The 19,506-nt window shown below is 42.1% G+C and overlaps 1 protein-coding gene across 2 annotated transcripts in view; it reads right to left on the bottom strand.

Annotated features, from left to right (window-relative positions):
• Positions 1-16,918, bottom strand: part of ADD1 (adducin 1) — a 75,605-nt gene extending 58,687 nt beyond the window's left edge. For both annotated transcript variants that reach the window (XM_082838615.1, XM_082838616.1), the window contains exon 1: positions 16,798-16,918. The gene's annotated coding sequence lies outside the window, so the exon portion shown is untranslated. The remainder of the gene's footprint in view (positions 1-16,797) is intronic.
• Between the last annotated feature and the right edge of the window lie 2,588 nt (positions 16,919-19,506).

The raw sequence follows: 19,506 nt of genomic DNA, 5'->3' as shown, positions 1-19,506 counted from the left end.
GAAGGAAGAGATATGGGAACATATGTATATGTATAACTGATTCACTTTGTTATAAAGCAGAAACTAACACACCATTGTAAAGCAATTATACTCCAATAAAGATGTTAATAAATAAATAAAAGAGGAAAAAAAGACATCACCTACAAAGGAATCACAATTAGACTGTTGGCAAACCTGTAACAGAAACAACAAAAGTAGAGAAACTACTGAAAGGGAAATAACTGTCAATCTAGATTTCTATACCAAGCAAGCCTATCTTTTGAGAATGTATGTGAAATAAGGTCATTCCAGATAAACAAAAACAGAGGTACCTCCTACAGATCTATAGTAAAGGAACTTTTTTTTTTTTTTTTTTTGCGGTACACGGGCCTCTCACTGTTGTGGCCTCTCCCGTTGCGGAGCACAGGCTCCGGACGCGCAGGCTCAGCGGCCATGGCTCACAGGCCCAGCCGCTCCGCGGCATGTGGGATCCTCCCAGACTGGGGCACGAACCCATGTCCCCTGCATCGGCAGGCGGACTCTCAACCACTGCGCCACCAGAGAAGCCCAGGAGCTTTTAAAGAAGAAAAAATGATCCCAGGAAGAAAATCAGAAATGCAATAAGCATCGTGAGTAAAGAAAACGGGAAAGTAAATCTAAAAATGTTTTTGAAAAACATAGTGATGATGCTGTCCAATTTATGAGGCTAAAAAAAAAAAGGCTAGACTAAAATACTGGATCAGAGTAGCATGTAACTTGATCATTGAGTTTAACTGGAATTAAAGTATTTTAACATCTTTGTTTTCTCTTGTAGTGGAATATGAAATTAATTTCACTTTGTTAAATATGCATGGTAAAACTTCAAGGGCAACCACTAAAAGAACATAATAGAGTATGTAATTTCCAAACCAAACGAAGGGAGTACATAATGAAAAACAAACAAAACTACTTGGTTGTTCAAAAATGCAAGAGTGCAGGGAAAAAAATTACAAATAGAAGACAAATTGTAAGATGACAGAAGAAGTACAAATTTATCAGAATCACAATAAATGTAAATGTATTATGCCAGTTAAAAGCCAGACATAATACCCATTGTAGTAGGCTGAAGGATGGTCACCAAAGAAATCAGTCCTAATCCCTGGAACCTGTAAATGTTACTTTACATTGCAAAGATTGTGGAAATGTGATTAAGGTATTGGGAATGGTGAGATTATCCTGGATTATCTGGGTGGACGCTAAATGCAATCACCAGTATCCTTACAAAAAGGAGGCAGAGGGAGATTTGGCTACACAGACATAAAAGAGGACAATTTTATCAGGGACACAAAGATTGGAGTGATGCAGCTATAGCCAAAGAATACTGGCAGCCGTAGGAGTCAAGGAACAAATTCTCTCCTCTAGAAGGTCTAGAGGAAGTATGTTCCCTCCAACACAGATTTTGGCTCAGTGATTCTGATTTTGGACTTCTGGCCTCCAGAACTGTGAGAGAATAATTTCTCTTGTTTTAAGGCACCAAGTTTGTGGTAATTTGTTATAGCAGCCACAAAAAAGTTAACATCCCCATAAAACGTAAGAACAGAACATAGAAAGTTTGAAAGCTAATGGATGAAAATAGGTATACCATGCAAACAACAACAAAAAAAAGCTGGAGTATCTATATTAATGTGAGACAATAAAGACCATGGAAAATAAAAGCATTACTTTAGAATGGAAGTGCTATCCTAAGTAACGAAAAAATATTTCAATTCAACAGGAAGATACATATATATGCCTATTAAAATGGTGTCAACACATATGAAGCAAAAACTATAAAAACTCAGAGAAAAATTGACAAATCTACCATCATAATGGATAGATTAACCCATAATGGGTAGATTAACACCAAAACATTGCTCAATTATTAAAACAGGCAAAGCAGTCAAAATATTAGCAAACAGTAAATAGAAAAAAAAAGAATAATGTAATCAAAAGATCATTGTAAGTATAGAGAACCTTGCACCTCCCTGCTTTCCAAAACAATTAAATTTTATGGGAGTTCCCTGGTGGTCTAGTGGTTAGGATTCAGCATTTTCACGGCTGTGGCCCAGAAATGAATGGGGAACTGAGACCCTGCAAGCTGTGAGGCATGGCCAAAAAATAAAAAATAAAAGCACAAACCACATGCTCCTTCACGGGAAAAAAAACATACATCACATACAATGTAACTCATGTTTATCTATTCTTGCAACTATCATTCAGCCTTGATTTCTACTGAGAATAAAGATGATGTCATGGGGGACTTCCCTGGTGGTTCAGTGGTTAAGAATCCCTCTTGCAATGCAGGGGACGCCAGTTCAATCCCTGGTTGGGGAACTAAGATCCGACATGCTGTGGGGCGACTAAGCCCACGTGCCACAACTACTGAGCTCGCGTGCCACAACAAGAGAGCCCACACGCTGCAATGAAAGATCCTGTGTGCCGTGACTAAGACCCAATGCAGCCAAAAAATAAATACTAAAAAAAAAAGAAAGGCAATATACCAAAAAATGGATTTTTCCTTTTTGCCTTAAAAAAAAAAAAAGATGATGTCATGGCTGTTTTCACAGCGCAATAAATCTGGGGTCAAGAGCTGAAATAATGTACAAGTAACTCATTTTATGAAAAAGGTACTGGCAACCTTCCATAGTTGTAGTCAGCAAAATCCGCACTATTTTCATGAGGATTCTACTTCAGCCTAGTGCATCACAAAGCAATCAAAATGAAAACTATCCACCAAGAAAAAGTAAAATATACTTTAAAACTGCTAGTTTGATTTTTATAAAATAGAAATGGTAAAAATAACTGTGAGTGAGTGATATGAAACATCTCAGTGATCTGGACACCTCTAACAGAGATCTACCTCGTGTCCCTACAGAGAAGGCCCTAGCAGGAGTTCCTGTGTACTCATCCTCATGGGCTTCCTCTCTGTCTGACCTGAAGAGCCAAGAGCCCTTGAAGTGGGACCTGTGTTCTTGTTATGTTTGATTCCCAATGCCCAGTGCAATGCCTGGCACACTAAAGGCCTTTGAAAAGTTCAGTGAATTAATAAATCTCCTAAAGGTGACTACTGTCATTTACAAACTAGAGACAAAGAAAATTCATACTATTATCGCTTGATGAAATGCTGGAAAAGAAATGTTTCCCTGAAGAAATTCCCTGCTTTCTAAAACAATTAGTGAAACACCCTATGCAGAAAATGGAGCACATTCAATATTCCAGACATCCTGGGTCAGAGACATTCCCAGTGGTTACACTGTCAATGTACGTTGTGCTTCAGTTCCTGAGGACGATTCTCAGAATAAACTGAGATAGAGAGTATCTGGATGGAGGGGTCATCTAGTTCCCCTAAAGATGGACGGACTACCTTCACATCTCTCCTACTGAAGTAGACGCTCAGTCTTAAAAGGAGTTCATTCTATGAGACTCAAGAATCATTTCTAGGGCTTCCCTGGTGGCGCAGTGGTTGAGAGTCCGCCTGCCGATGCAGGGGACACGGGTTCATGCCCCGGTCCGGGAAGATCCCACATGCCGCGGAGCGGCTGGGCCCGTGAGCCATGGCCGCTGAGCCTGCGCGTCCGGAGCCTGTGCTCCGCTGCGGGAGAGGCCACAGCAGTGAGAGGCCCGCGTACAGCAAAAAAGAAAAAAAAAAAAAAAAAAAGAATCATTTCTACCCTCCCTTCTTGCCTGAAGCTCTATACAATAATAACCTGATTAATGGTATCACCTGGGAACAAGGTTGGCCTATTAACTAAAACATTCTCTAATCTTGGAAAGCATGGCTTAACCACAAAGTTCTTGCTAAGCTGCAAATACATACAGCTGTAACAAAACAAAAATATCTCTGTACATAGCTTTATTAAAAAAAAAAGGGTGGGAGTAGCTAGTAAACAGGACTCTTTATTGCCTTTCTGTGCCTTTCCCACTTAACATCTGCTTCTCCCTGGTCTATACACTGGAAAAGGAGGAAAGGAGAGGAAATGCACACTGACAGCATACCTATGTACCACATGCATTCAAAAGTTCTCTCACTGTGGCCTCACAACACTTCTACTTAGACAAGACTGTTACTATTACTACTTCTGTTTCAACCAAAGAAAAAAATGAGTTCAGAGAATTTCACCAGCTTGATCCAGGGCTACACAGTTTGAGTGGCAAATTGCATCCAGACACTATATCCCTAATACCCAGCACTATACCAATAGTTGACAACTAACTTACTTCAGTGAGAATAAAATGCCTAATGCAGCATTTGCATTTTTACAGCTTTACTGATATATATTCACATATCATAAAATTCACCGACTTAAAGTGTACAGTTCAGTGGGTTTTAGTATATACAGAGAGACGTTCAACCATCATCACGATCTAATTTTATAACATTTTCAACACCCAAAAAGAAACCCCACACACATTAGCAGTCAGTCCCCAATCCTATTCCTCCCCTCCCCTACCACCTCTGATTCTCTGGCGTCTTTCAGTTAGCAAAACCTTTTCCAAGTTCATCAATTTGCAGCATGTATCAGTATTTCATTCTTTATTACTGGGTTTGTTTCCACTTTTCAGCTATTAAGAGTAATACTGCTACAGACATTCACATACCAATTTTTGTGTGAACATATATGTTCTTCAGCATTTGCATTTTCAAAGGGTTTTCGCAACATTCTCTCCTTTTCATCTTATAACTGCTTCATTTTGTGAGAGAGAACTGAGGCTGGGAGCAGTTAAGTGACTTTGCCACCCACTGCTGGGTAACCCTCAGTGAACCTGCAGTAAACTCGCACCTTCTGGCTGAAGACCTGCTCATTCCTTACCACCACACTGCTTTGTCTCCTCCACAAGACGTTTCAAGCAACAGCATGCGGATGAGAAAAACTGTCTGCTTTGCTGAGGAGCTCCCTGAATCATTCTCCGTAAGTCAGTGCAAAAGGCAAATTTAAACTAAGCCTTATCAGATGAAGAGAAGGGGAGAACAAAGTGTTTGAGACACGGTATTCTACAGGTGCCTCCCAGCGCTGGCCTCCTCCCCCCCATGGAAACACTGAAGGTTGCTACTGCAGGGTGCTGCGGAGGCACACGTGGAGTCAACACCCACTGTGCGCTGCCTCTGAGGGCACCCCGGTCCTGTCCGCATGTGCCTGCGGGCTCGATTCCCACATCAGCCTGAAGCTCCCAGGTCCCCACAGCTCCCAAGGCCTTGACACAGAGCTAAGCTGTTCTGAAAGGGGGACAGTATTTGGGGAGCATATACGGTCAGTCGTATAAAGCCCCTTTTCCAACCTCCTCAAACAGTTCCTAGGCTTATAATATTTTTGGTAATAAGGTTCAGAAACATGGTTAATAATTATATTAATAATATGTAACAGCCACTTACTAGGTAGCTTTTATGCATTTAATTCATTTAATCTTCACAATAACTGTGTAAAATAAGTACTGTGATTACCCCTATGTTACACGTCAACACTTTCTTATGTGGGGAATACATGTAGTTGGTGGGAATATAAACTGGCATAACTCCTTAGGAGGGTAATTTGGAAACAGCTATGGAAACTAAAAGTACAAATATCCTTGAAGCAGGCAATTTCACTTCTGAGACTATATCTACAGATATACTTCAGAGTGCTCAAAGACAAAGAATATTAACTGAAAACGTTTACAACAGTAAAAATCTGGAAACTGATACCTATAAATACAGCAGTGATTAAACAAATTGTATTGTTACGACAAAATACCTGAGACTATTAAAGAGAACAAAATAGATTTATCTGTGCTGCTATGGAGTATTCGCCAAGATGTATTAAGGAGGAGCAAAATCAATATCATTATGCGTAACTATTTATTTTTTAAAGGAGGTATACGTACACACCACCACTCTGGCTGTGTGCTCTTCAACAAGTTATAATACTTAACCTGTCTCACAGCTCCCTCGTCTGCAAAATGGGACAACAACAATACTTCCCATGGAGTGTTCAATAAAAATTAACTGTGGCTATTATTAAACTTCATGATTTAATTATGACACTACTAATAATAACAATAATTTTGTCATTATTACATGGGCTCCACCAAAACAATCAATGTCATATCTACACTACCCAGCGCCAGGCCTTACCCAAGTATAGGGAAACGGGCAAACAGCACATGCTCTGCTTCCCCATCGAGTTCACAGCCCACAAGGGTTTTCTTTTCCAGATGTCTAGCCTACATGGCCTGCCCCCACCAACAGGCAACAAGAAACCATGTACAGTGAGATGGGTCTCCACTGCCCAGATGCCCTCCCCCAAATGCACACAGATTCGATCTCTGATCAAACATCACCTCCTTAGAGAAGCCTACCTCCCTCCCCAATCTGGAACAGATCCTTGCTGCCACCATTCTCCATTCCCTTATCCTGTTCCCTTAACCAGTTCCATGGTCTTCACAGCAGTTGTTACTATCTGACATTACAGTATTTCTTCATTACCTAACCTCTCTTTCTAGAATATAAGTTCCCAAGAAAGGAAAATGTGTCTCATTCCCTGCTCTGTTCAGTGCCCAGAATAGTACCCAGAGTACAGTAGGTGCTCAATAACTATAGGTGAAGAGATGGGACTGCAAGTTAATGAAAGCTATAGAATGGAAAATATGCTTGCAAAATAACATTTTAAAAATTACTGTCATTTTATACTGGCAGACTAGGTTCTCAAGACACTGTTCAGTTAAAAGTTAAGTGACTTCCCTGGTGGCGCAGTGGTTAAGAATCCGCCTGCCAATGCAGGGGACACGCGTTCAATCCCTGGCCCGGGAAGATCCCACATTCCGCGGAGCAACTAAGCCCATGCACCGCAACTACTGAGCCTGCGCTCTAGAGCCCATGCTCTGCAACGAGAGAAGCCACGACAATGAGAAGCCCACATACCGCAATAAAGAGTAGCCCCTGCTTGCCTCAACTAGAGAAAGCCCATGAGCAGCAACGAAGACCCAATACAGTCAAAAATAAAAACAAATTAATTAATTTAAAAATAAGTGTCCTCCACACTCCAGTCCTACTGTATTTAAAAATGCTATTCTTCTCCTATGTAGCTTAAATTCATACAAAATCATGTCAAAATATGCTCAACACTTTGAAGCTAACAGATATCAAAGACAATATTATACATTAGTCATAACACTTGTTTAAAAAGGTACTTCTGGAATAAATAAAGCTCAAAGGGCAAAACTGAGTTAAACTTGCTTCCCTTCATTCCTTCCAACTCAAGTTTCCTGCATGTAGGTCAGAACAAGCATTAACTATTAAACAGTTTTGTTAAAGTTTAACATTATGCTATGTTAAGATAACCTAAATATTTTAAGGAGCCATGTGTTAACCAGCAAGCACTGAACAAACTAAGCAAGTATTAGCATGTTTAATCTGTCTGCTACTTAACCAAATCTTAGATTCAATTTTTAAAACCTCAGACGATAGAAAATTCAAAAAAAGACATCCCTTCTACTTGCCAAAATAACTTGCCAAAGCATGGGGGAAAATAAAAAACAAAAGGATATATATGATTCAAGGTAAAGTGCTGTTGTTGTTGTTTCACTAACTTTAGATTCTCAAGGAAGCTAGGAATTTAATATATTAAAAAGAAAATGTTGCCATTCACCATCTCCAATGCACGAAAAATTCTAAAGTCCTACTGCTAACATAACAGAACAAAGCTTAAGAACGTTTATAGGAAGAAATAATGATTCACAACCCAACAATGTAAAATTTACGATGTCTGAAATCCAATAAAAACTTACCCAACAAGCAGAGAAGCAGGAAAATATGACCCATATTGAAGAGATAAATCAATCAAACCAACCCAGGACTGAAAGAGGAGTTAAAATTAGTGGACAAGGCCACTAAAACAGTTAGTACAACTGTATTACATATGTTCAAAATCTCAAGTAGAGAGATGAAAACTATAAATATGATATGAATTGGACTTCTGAAGATGAAGGCTACACCATGTAAGATGAAAAATTACATTGAACAAGATCAATGATAGATTAAACACTGTAGAAGACAGAGTAGTGAATATGAAGACAGAGCAACAAAAAACAACCAGAACAAAACATAAAGGGAAAAGACAAATAAATGAACAGAGCATCCGTAAGCTGTGGGGCAACTTTAAATGGTCTAACATGAATGGGACTGGAGTCCTCAAAGGCAACATGGAGAAGGAAACGTGAAAAAATAATGGCCAAAATTTTCTCAAGTTTGACAAACACTATAAACCCACAGATCCAAGAAAGCAGCTCAATGAACCCCAAGCACAAGAAACACGAAAAAAACTACTGAATACAAAAGCACATCAAAATACTATAAAATTGCTCAAAACCAGTGATAGGGAAAATCTTAAAAGCAGACAAAGAAAAACACATGTTATGTAGAAGAACAAACATAAGGATGACAGCAGACTGCTTGCAGGAGGTGATGCAAGCAAGAAGACAGTGAAGGGCTTCCCTGATGGTGCAGTGGTTAAGAATCCACCTGCCAATGCAGAGGACATGGGTTCGAGCCCTGGTCCGCGAAGATCCTACATGCTGCGGAGCAACTAAGCCCGTGCGCCACAACTACTGAGCCTGTGCTCTAGAGCCCGCGAGCCACAACTACTGAGCTCATGTGCCACAACTACTGAAGCCCACGTGCCTAGAGCCCGTGCTCTGCAGCAAGAGAAGCCACCACAATGAAAAGCCCACACACTGCAGTGAAGAGTAGCCCCCCGCTCGCCGCAACTAGAGAAAGCCCACGCACAGCAACGAAGACCCCAACGCCGCCAAAAAATAAATTAATTAAAAAAACAAAAAACAGACAGTGAAGCAACATCTTTAAAGTAAAACTAAAAGATTTTACCCCAAGGTTTTGAGCTTCCAGAACTTTGGCTCAAATCTACAATTTTGCATAGTAAGCTTCTGTGGCAACGGCACCTCTGAATTACAAGCATTACATTTTCTCAAACAGTATCATCTCATTTGGCAAGATGAGCTACAATATGCATAGCATCTGCTTTTTCAGTACAATGTTTCACACACAAAAGGCATGAGATAAATAATTGTTGGGGGTGAATTTAAGAGAAGTTACTGCACCATTAGCAATGGTTCCTCTCTCCTTTTTGCCCCCAAGTATATTCTAAATATGTGATAATAAATCACACACTTGAGCAGCACCTATCACTTACAAAGTACTTTTTCATTTACTCATCATACAAATTCTTTGAAGTAGTTAAGGAAGGTATTATCATCACTGCACAAATGGGGAAACTGAAGTTCAGAAAAAGGGAAGTGATGTGCCCAAGGATAAGAGGTGGAGGAAGTGATGGAGGTAAGGGTAGGAAAGGGGCTTTGCCATTTCTTGGGTTCTTCCTCTGGGCCAGGTTTAATGCTAGCTTAAGATTAATTTGGCAAAATTTACAGCAATATGGATGGACCTAGAGATTATCATACTAAGTGAAGTAAGTCAGACAAAGACAAATATATGATATCACTTATATGTGGAATCTAAAAAGATGATACAAATGAACTTATTTACAAAACAGAAACAGACTCACAGACTTCAAAAACAAACTTAGGGTTACCAAAAGGGAAAGGTCGGGGGAGGGATAAATTAGGAGTTTGGAATTAACATATACACACTACCATATATAAAATAATCAACAAGGACCTACTGTATGGCACAAGGAACTCTACTCAATATTCTGTAATAACCTATATGGGAAAAGAATCTGAAAAACAAGGATATATGTATATGTGTAACTGAATCACTTTGCTGTACACCTGATACTAACACAATGTTGTAAATCAACTATACTCCAAAATAAAATAAAAATTAAATTAAAAAATATTAATTTGGCAAAGAAATTTATACAGCTAAGTGTAACCAGGTGTTTCTAACTCCAAGTAGCTCTTACTATGGAACCACAGCTGAAATACATTAAACTAAAGGACAAACATGAAATATAAAAATTCATTCTGGGATAGAACTAGAATAATGAAGTTGAAAATTCTACTCAAAGAAGAGTAAAGAAGATTTCTTGAAGAATGAACAGTCTTTATTTCATTTATTATAATGGACAAAGCCCCCAGTGATAGCCCTGCAACCAATACCATGTGGCATCTCAGGACAGTATTTCTCCTGCATAGTTCCTTACTGTAGACCAAAGCAGGATGCAACGAAAGAAAGTCCACTGGCAGACAAAACAATTAAGTCCAGGAGGCAGATGTCTAGTTTGATCTAATGATAAAATTTAAACTCCGGGCAGAAATCAGCAAATGATGCCCCAAATTTAAACTCCGGCCCGAAATCAGCAAATGATGCCCCGCCTGAAGCCAAATCCAGCCCACTGCCTGTTCTTAAAAGGGTCACAAGCTTTGATTTTTAAAGGCTAAAAAAAATTGTATGAAACATAAATATATGATAGACATGAAAATCAATTCAAATTTCAGCAACCATAAATAAGGTTTTATGGGACAGTCATGCTCATTCACTTACATATCATCTATGGCTGCTTTCATGCAACAACAGCAGAGCTGAGTAGTTGCAACAGAGATCATACAGCCCTCAAAGCCTAAAATATTTATTATCTGGCCCTTTACAGAAAGTCTGTTAACCCCTGCTTTAAGGGAACAGATGAACCTTTAATAATTTGCCATGAACATTATTTCTCACAAATAAGCTCTTAAAAAATTAGGGCTTCCCTGGTGGCGCAGTGGTTAAGAATCCGCCTGCCAATGCAGGGTACACGGGTTCAAACCCTCGTCTGGGAAGATCCCACATGCCACAGAGCAACTAAGCCCGTGCGCCACAACTACTGAACCCGCGCTCTAAAGCCCGTGAACCGCAACTACTGAGACCAGGAGCCACAACTACTGAAGCCCATGCATCCAGAGCCTGTGCTCCGCCACAAGATAAGCCATCGCAATAAGTCCGCGCACTGCAACGAAGAGTAGCCCCTGCCTGCTGCGACTACAGAAAGCCCACGCGCAGCATCAAAGACCCAATGCAGCCAAAAATAAATAAATAAATTTATAAAAAAGAAAAAAATGCCATTATCAGACAAGGTATTTGTGTTGAATGTTCATTAAAAAGCAGTCATATCTTCTTGAATAAAGTATGGTACAACCACATAAAGGAGCACAATGCAACTGGAAGAAGGAATGAGAAATATGTCTATATTACAGTCTGGCATGGATGCCAAATGGTAAGTGAAAAAAGCCTGGTGGGATTAGGGAAATGCACATCAAAACTACATCAAGATACCACCTCATACCCATTAGGATGACTATTATGGCTACTATCAATAAAAAGAAAACAAATGTTGGCAAGGATGTGAAAAAACTGGAGCCCTTCTGCTCTACTACTGGGAATGTAAAATGGTACAGCCACTGTGGAAACCAGTACAGTGGTTCTCCCAAATTTTTTAAGCAGAATTACCATATGATCCAGCAATTCCACTCCGGGGTATATATCCCAAAGAACTGAAAGTAGGGTTTCAAAGAGATATCTGTACATCCATGTTTACAGCAGCAGTATTCACAATAGCTGAAATGTGGAAGCAACCCAACCGTCTACTGAGGGATGAATGAATAAACAAAATGTGGTATTTACATACAATGGAATGTTATTCAGCCTTAAAAAGGAAGAAAATCCTGATACATTCTATAACATGGATGAACCTCGAGAACATTATGATAAATGAAATAAGTCAGACAGAGAAAGACAAATACCTTATGGTCCCACTTATACATGAATCTAAAAACAAAACAAGACAAAAAGCAATTCCTTAGTCGGTATTTTATAATAACTATAAATGGAGTATAACCTTTAAAAATTATTTATCACTATCTATAACTTATATAATATTGTACATCAAATTACTTCAATTAAAAAAAAAGATAAAAAAAAAAAGCAATTCCTAAACATTGAAAGCAAAATAAAAAACGAACACTATGCATCCAGTGGTGGCGAAATCATGGAGTAACTATTCGAAGTGACTTTAAAACACGGTAATTTGACTACATATTCCAAATAAGGATGCAAAAAAACCTCTTAAATACTTTATATCAGTTGGTGGTAGTGTTCATATTACTCTTCTGATACTGAAATATGTACAGTGTGGGATAAAACAATGAGTAATTAGAATCAAGATGTTTGTCTTAGAAGAAAAAAAAGGTACAGGTGCAAGATTAAGAAGGTTAAATAGAATTCTGTCCTCTTGCTTTACAACTAGAAGTATCAGTAATCCATGATGTGTGCACTGAAAAGACCTAGAAACAATGATCAACTTAGTAGCAATGAACAACTCCAGGGCACAGATTGTGATTACTAAATACTATTTTTTCATTAAAAGAAACCAAGGCCCATTGGAGAAATGATGATTCCAGGGCTGGGACAGAAAATGTACAAGATGAGCCTGGTGCAGTTTGTCATACCAGAAAGAAGAGCAATCAAAGACCATTAAGAGTTGTGTCTAAAGGATTTAGGAGCCGATTTGAACAGATTCCTATTGGACAACGACGGAACAAGTTGAGCCTCAATAAGGATCTACAATGAATTGAACCATATCAAATACGTTTAAATCCATGAGTTCACAAGAACACAAATACATATACACAATTCATTGGCTATTTTGGGGGGACACCAACTCATTATTTTGAAAACTAATAAAAAATGGAGCAGAATTAAGCATTTATCTTGCCTTTCCTTAAAGAGTTATAATTCAAGACAACCAAATTACGAAGGAGGGGAAATTACTCTTTATAGAAATATTCAGCTAATCAATGATGAAGTTATATAATTAAATTATCAACATTTTTTAATGCCTCATGAAATAATGACTCTAAACATTGAGCATCAAGGGCTCCTAACAAGAAGAAAGACTACTTGCAGCAACATGGATGTACCTAGAGATTATCATACTAAGTGAAATAAGCCAGACAGAGAAAGACGTATGATATCATATATCACACATATTACAGCATATGATATCACTTTAGTGAAATCTAAAAAAATGATACAAATTTATTTACAAAACAGAAATAGACTCACAGACTGAGAAAACAAACTTATGGTTACCCAAGGGGAAAGGGGGATGGGGTAAGATAAATTAGGAATTTGGGATTAACAGATACTACTATGCATAAAGTAGATAAACAAGTGCCTACTGGATAGCACAGGGATCTATATTCAGTATCTTGTAATAACCTATATTGGAAAAGAATCTGAAAAGTATATGTGAATCACTTTGATGTACACCTGAAACACTGTAAATCAACTATATTCAATTTAAAAAAAAGACTACTAATCCTTACCTGCCTACTAACCTATGAAGTCTTCTTGCCAAAAATAAATCAAACCTGAATCTGACTACTCCTTCAGCTCTAACTAAATTAGATTACATTTACAGCAAATTCTGTGTAAACTACAGAAGAATAAAATCCAGACTGTGTGTAATTCCACAGGACAAACCACCAATTTCAGCAACAAATAAATTACAAGAGGTAACAAAATATGGAGGAGCCTATGGATTAAAATAAGCCACAATGTATGAATAGCATTTGGATCCTGATTCAGACTGTTAAAATCAAGAAAATTTCAACACTAGTTGGAAATTTGAAGGTAATAAGGAATTCTGTGATAGTGGTATCTGTATTTGTCTTTTTAAAAAGATGTATATAGGGCTTCCCTGGTGGCACAGTGGTTGAGAGTCCACCTGCCAATGCAGGGGACACGGGTTCGTGCCCCGGTCTGGGAAGATCCCACATGCCACGGAGCGGCTGGGCCCATGAGCCATGGCTGCTGAGCCTGCGTGTCCGGAGCCTGTGCTCCGCAACAGAAGAGGCCACAACAGTGAGAAGCCCGCGTACTGCAAAAAAAAAAAAAAAAAAAGTATATAGATATACATACAGAAATACTTAACGGCTAAAATGATATGACATCTGGGTTTGGGGGTACAGATAAAGCAAAACTGGCCATGAGTTAATAACTGCTGAAGCTGGATGAGGATAAAGAGACGTTTACTATACTAGTCTCTCTACATGTGTGGGAAGAATTAAACATGTAAAAATAAACAAACAAGTCCACATACTCAGCAATAAAAAGGAACAAAATTGGGTCATTTGTAGAGACACAGATGGATCCAGAGACAGTCATACAGAGTGAAGTCAGAAAAAGAAAAACAAATATCATATATTAACGCATATATATGGAACCTAGAAAAGTAGTACAGACGAACCGGTTTGCAGGGCAGAAACAGAAACACAGAAGTAGAGAACAAACGTATGGACACCAAGGGGGGAAAGTGGTGGGGCTGGTGTGATGAATTGGGAGATTGGGATTGACATGTATACACTAATAAGTATAAAACAGATAACTAGTAAGAACCTGCTGTATAAAAAAATAAATACAATAAAACTCAAAAATTCAAAATAAATAAATAAATAAACAAGTCCAGTTAAACTCTAAGTTTCACATAATAAAAATGTCTTTTTTATATTAACTGTCAAACTGTTAAAAAATTATGATGATCAATAAAATTTTAACACTGGCTGGATATTTGATTATTTTTAATTTTTTTAAAGTATCTTTTAAAGCATTTCAGTATTTTCTGATTCAATACAAGGACTACTTGAAAGAACTAACTAAAAACTAATAACCGATCTAAAGAAACAGTTTTTATAGTAAAATCAATAACAAAAAACTTAATACCAAACAAAACCTTACCAATATCGGATAGCATCAAAGAGTTAAAGGAGAAACGGTGAGGTGTATAAATTATATTTTAGAAAGGAAACTATCCCACCTTTTGGAGACGGTAGAATTTAGATTCCTGTCATTCAGTGAGCCTCTGTAACTAAAACCACACAAGCAGTAAAACAAATCATACCATTTGTCCTGCTGTAACCCACGTCAAACCTCTGAAAAGGGCTTCCCTGGTGGCGCAGTGGTTGAGAGTCTGCCTGCCAATGCAGGGGACACAGGTTCGTGCCCCAGTCCGGGAAGATCCCACATGCCGCGGAGCGGCTGGGCCCGTGAGCCACGGCCGCTGAGCCTGCGCGTCCGGAGCCTGTGCTCCGCAACGGGAGAGGCCCGCGTACCGCAAAAACAAAAACAAAACAAAACAAAACTCTGAAAAGCAGTTGGGACTGCCAAAACCATCCACTTCTCTAAATAACAACTTTACTATGGAATATTACTCAGCCATAAAAAGAAACGAAACTGAGTTATTTGTAGTGAGGTGGATGGACCTAGAGTCTGTCATACAGAGTGAAGTAAGTCAGAAGAGAAAAACAAATACCGTATGCTGACACATATATATGGAATCTAAAAAAAAAAAAAAATGGTCATGAAGAACCTAGGGGCAAGACAGGAAGACGCAGACCTACTGCGTCTTCTGCGAATGGACTGGAACAAATCTGCGAATGGACTGGGAACAAAGTGAGAGAGTGGCACGTACATATATACACTCCCAAATGTAAGACAGCTAGTGGGAAGCAGCCGCATAGCACAGGGAGATCAGCTCGGTGCTTTGTGACCACCTAGAGGGGTGGGATAGGGAGGGTGGGAGGGAGACGCAAGAGGGAAGAGATATGAGGATATATGTATAGCTGATTCACTTTGTTATACAGCAGAAACTAAAACACCATTGTAAAGTAATCATACTTCAATAAAGATGCTAAAAAGAAAAACCAACTTTACTATTCTAGTTTAACCCACAGTCCGAATACTAAGATTCTGGATTTTAAAAAGTAATTTACACGTGGGCTGGCACCTGCCCATTGACTAAAGACTGCAGTTATTACAATCCCACCCTCATACAATTCACGCTCTTTGCCTGGGATGCCCTCCCCTGTTTGGTGCCTGCTGAACCCCAGCTCACTGACTCCGACTCGTTTTCACTGGGGGCTTCTACTGATGTGTTCAGCAAAGAGGACAGCAGCCTACTTCCTATCCCCATTAAGATTTAACCAATTTTTCACCCGCAAAAAAACCTTTCTGTAACAACTTATCAGCACTGCACACCGCTCTCAGCTATGTTTTTGGTTCTTGGGGATAGGACAAATTGCTTTATGTCATTTAGGCATAAAATCATATGGTCACACCACCAGCCGTTGGAGGTTAACCAAAATACTTTAAGGTAAGACTGCATGAAGTGAACACAAAGACCTGGTAAATATCTTGAGCCATGAATTACAAGAGCAAAAATAAAAGTAATTGCTAAAGGCAGAGACCCTCTGACACCCCCCCCGCCCCACTAAAAGAAACGAAAAAGGAAGGAAGGAAGGAGAGGGCGAGATGACCAACAGCTCCTTCTCTAATAAAGTTGCAGGACAACCCTATTACCATCCGTGGGCAGATACGGCTTTTGTTTGGGCAGAAGCTGTCGTTTTTTCAAAAACACGAGAGCAGACGGGCAGAACCCGGATGCCCGCGTCTGTCTGCGTCTGTGCTCGAACCCTGGAGCCGTCAGCCCTGCGGGCCACTGACCCGGCGGCCGCGAGCACCGCGCTGACCCAATGTCCGGCCCGGATCCTCCTTTCCCACACGGGCGCCCGAAGCCCACCACCCAGTCCACCGACGAGCTGCCCAGGCGCTCCCACAGACTAGCCCGTGCGACGGACGGTCTGCAGGGCGTCGGCCCCTCTGCGCCAGTCAAGGCCGACGGCCGAACGACGGGGACCCCACCCCCGCCCGCCCAGGACAGCCCCCCGGGGCCGCCTCCACCCTCCGCGCCGCCGCCACAGCCGCCGCCGCCCGGCCTGGAGCCCCGGGCCTGCCGCCGTCCTGCACACGGGCCTCACCTCAGAGTCGAATCGCGGGCAGCGGGCAGGCTACCAGCTCTGAGCGCGGCCGCCGCCCGTCGCCCCGGCTCCGCCCCCTGTCCGCCGCGCGTACCCTGCCGGCTGCCCCCACCGGCCTGCCCGGCCTCCCGCCCCCTCAGCCCTCCGCACAGCCCCAGAGGCCCGAGCTGGGTGCGGCCTGAGGCGCCGCAGCCCAACAACGCACCACCCCATAGGCCCAGCCCTTGCTGCACCTCCCAGCAACGCGTGCTGCTATTGGCTGAGAGAGGGCGGGAGAGGTGGGGTGGAGCCTGGGCGGGAGGGGTTACAGCCTCTGGGCACCGCTTTTCCGGGGACGGACTTCGGGGGCCGCGCCCTCCCCCTGCGGGCGAAGCAGGGTCCAAAGAGTGGGGACGGCCAGTTGCAGCCCCTCATGCCTCGTCGCTGAAGCAGGCCGGGCCGTCGTGCCAGCGGCGCCCGCTCACCCAGAGCCGCTCCGTCACTCATTCATTGTTGCTGGTCAGGCTCGTGGAGGTCTCCTGCGGGCCAAATTCGTGCGATGCGCGGGAGAGCTTACCAAAGGGTAGTTTGCAGGCCCTGCTCAGCCTGAGGCTGGGGGCCTCTCCCTGCCCTCCTCGCCCACTCCTCCAGCGGACGGACCCTGCCCCCTGCTCCCTGTGCCCAGCCCTGTGCTGGTCTGCATCCAGAAGCCCTTGCCAGGGTGCCCGGGACCACGGGCAAAGTTTGGGGCCGGGCTGGCAGCCAGGCGGGGCCAGGAGAGCGGGGCCTGTGGATCCCGATAAGGCTCCATCGACGCGGCCGCTGCCTGATGCCTGGAGCCTGGCCTGCTGATGCTGCTTGAAAGAGCACAGTCACTGCTGCAGAACCAGGGCATTGGTGAGACCAGCCACCTGCCAGTGACCTGAAGGCAAGACTAGAGATCACATCAGCACCTGCCCCAAAACTGCCCCTCCTTGTCTTATCCGAGTCCCCAAAAGACCCGGGAGACATATGGGCTAGCTCTCTTTATACCCATAGAAAGTTGAGGCCCAGAGCTGAGCAGTGGAAGAATAGTGTGGAATCCAGACCTTGCCTCCCAGCAGGGTCCCCTTTGGCCTTGTCCACAGAGGGTCGGGGATACTATGGATAATAGACAGTAACCTCTGATCTCCTGGACACTGGCTTTTCTCAGAAGACTTTTCTGACAAGACTCCACAATTCTGCATCTATCACTTCTGTTTCCCTTGCACCCAGCAACAAGGCCTGGCCCACAAGAGGTGTCAGTGGGGGCTTGCTGGAAGGAGGAAGGGAGGAGTAGAAGACGACTGAGCATGTTAAGTAGAGACATAGAAGATACAAAAAAGACCCAAGTCAAACAAATAAAGGTGAAAAACAATGTCAGAAATGAAGAATACACTGGGTGAGATCAACAGCAGATTAGACCCAGGGACTTCCCTGGTGGTACAGTGGTAAAGAATCTGCTTTCCAATGCAGACTCCATGCTTCCACTGCAGGGGGTGTGGGTTCAATCCCTGGTCAAGGAACTAAGATCCCACATGGCCACGGGGCAACTAAGCCTGCGCACCACAACTACTGAACTCGCATGCCTCAGTGAGAGAGCCTGCATGCCGCAAACTGTAGGGCCCATGCACTCTGGAGCCCATGCACCGCAACTACAGAGCCCACGTGCCCTGGAGCCCACAGGCCACAACTAGAGAGAGAAAACCTGCACGCCACAACTAAAGAGAAGCCCACACGCCACAACTAGAGAGAAGACCATGCGCCACAACCAGAGAGAAGCCCACGCACCACAAGGAAAGATCCTGCGTGCTGCAACTAAGACCCAACGCAGCCAAAAAAAAAAAAAAAAAAAACCAGAAAAAAACCCAAAACAAAACAAACAACAGATTAGATCCAGCAGAAGAAAATCTTAGTGAACTTGAAGACATGAAAAAAGAAACTAAATGAAACAGAGAGAAAAGAGCTTGGAAAAGAATGAACAGAGTACCAATGAGCTGTAGGACAACTTCAAGAGGGCTAGTATAGATGTTAATTGGAGTCCCTGAACATAGAGGTGAGTGTTGGGAGGACAGAAATACTGTTTGAAGATATAATGGCTGAATTCTTTTAATTTCATGAAAACTACAAACCCACCCAGATCCAAGCAGCTCAAGAAGTAACTTCTGGGGACTTCCCTGGTGGTCCAGTGGTTAAAACTCCGTGCTTCCACTGCAGGGGGTGTGGGTTCAATCCCTGGTCGGGGTATAAGATCCCACATGACATGCAGCATGGCTTCCCCCACGCTGTAACTTCTGGCTTGCTACTGAGCTCCGGTAGAAATGCAGTGTTTCTATGGGACATCTGAGGCCAGAACTGCCCATCACTTGGTTCTGTCAGACCACCAAGGCATAAAGCCAGGTAGATAAATCATCATCTGAAAGCATCTGATCCAGGATTGGATTCATGTACTTACTCTTATAGCTGTGATACCTCTCCCTTAGCTCTCACCTGTGGTCTCGGGATTCCCTGTGACACAGTGACAGAGGAGGAAAAAGTACATGCTTGGTCCATGGGAAGGTTGGCTAAATATGTTGGTGTGGCCTGAAAATGGCCTAATGCTGCACTGTATCCCCATTCAGTGGTCACCCTGAAAGAAGGTGGCAAAGGGAAATCATCCCGATAGGCAAAGCTTGCAGTAGTGAACTTGGCCACTCACTTTGTGGGAGGGAG

The sequence above is a fragment of the Leucopleurus acutus genome, assembly GCF_964270905.1.
Source record: "Leucopleurus acutus genome assembly, chromosome: 4".
NCBI classification, from domain to species: Eukaryota; Metazoa; Chordata; class Mammalia; order Artiodactyla; family Delphinidae; genus Leucopleurus; species Leucopleurus acutus.
Note: the sequence above shows the minus strand (reverse complement) of the source record. Positions and strands in the feature narration are given on the sequence as shown.